Raw genomic sequence first — 1,029 nt, 5'->3', positions numbered from 1 at the left:
GGTACTCCAGGGAAATATCTAATCGTAGACATCTTCAGACATTCCTCCCATAGAGAAACGTCCGCATGGTGCCTGTTGTATTCAATCCTGATGCAATTTCTGTGTTTCATCAAAACTCTGAAGGTCCAACGATTACTGAATGCCTCCAGATGTGCTTTGGAAACTACTACTGGTTCTCCCAGGGAACGATCAAAGCGTAGACAGTTTGAGACATTGCTCCAATGGAGTAAAGTCCGCATGGTGCCTGTTGTATTCTATCCCGATTCAATTTCTATCTTTCATCAACACTCTGAAGGTCAACAGATTACAGAATACCTCCAGATGTGCTTCGGAAACTACTATTGGTTTTCCAGGGAACGATCAAAGCGTAGACAGTTTGAGACAATACTCCCATGGAGAAAAGTCCGCATGGTGCCTGTTGTATTCAATGCCGATGCAATTTCTGTGTTTCATCAACAGTCTGAATGTCCTAAGATTACTGAATGCCTCCAGATGTGCTTCGGAAACTACTACTGGTCCTCCAGGGATCGATCAAAGCGTAGACAGTTTGAGACATTACTCCCATGGAGAAATGTCAGCATGGGCCCTGTTGTATTCAATGCCGATGCAATTTCTGTGTTTCATCAACACTCTGAAGGTCCAAAGATTACTGAATGCCTCCAGATGTGCTTCGGTAACTACTACTAGTCTTCCAGGGAACGATCAAAGCGTAGACAGTTTGAGACATTACTCCAATGGAGAAAAGAAAACATGGTGCCTGTTGTATTTAATCACAATGCAATTTCTATGTTTCACTAACACTCTGAAGGTCCACAGATTATAGAATGCCTCCAGATGTATTTCGGAAACTACTACTGATCCTACAGGGAAATATCTAAGCGTAGACAGAGTTGAGACATTACTCCCATGAAGAAACGTGGGTATGGAGGCTTTTGTATTCAATCCCGATGCAATTTCTGTGTTTCATCAGAACACTGAAGATCAACAGATTACAGAATGAGTCCAGATGTGCTTAGGAAACTACTACTG

This window comes from Schistocerca gregaria, unplaced genomic scaffold, assembly GCF_023897955.1.
Source record: "Schistocerca gregaria isolate iqSchGreg1 unplaced genomic scaffold, iqSchGreg1.2 ptg000362l, whole genome shotgun sequence".
Lineage (NCBI taxonomy): Eukaryota > Metazoa > Arthropoda > Insecta > Orthoptera > Acrididae > Schistocerca > Schistocerca gregaria.
This window is presented reverse-complemented; position numbering follows the sequence as displayed.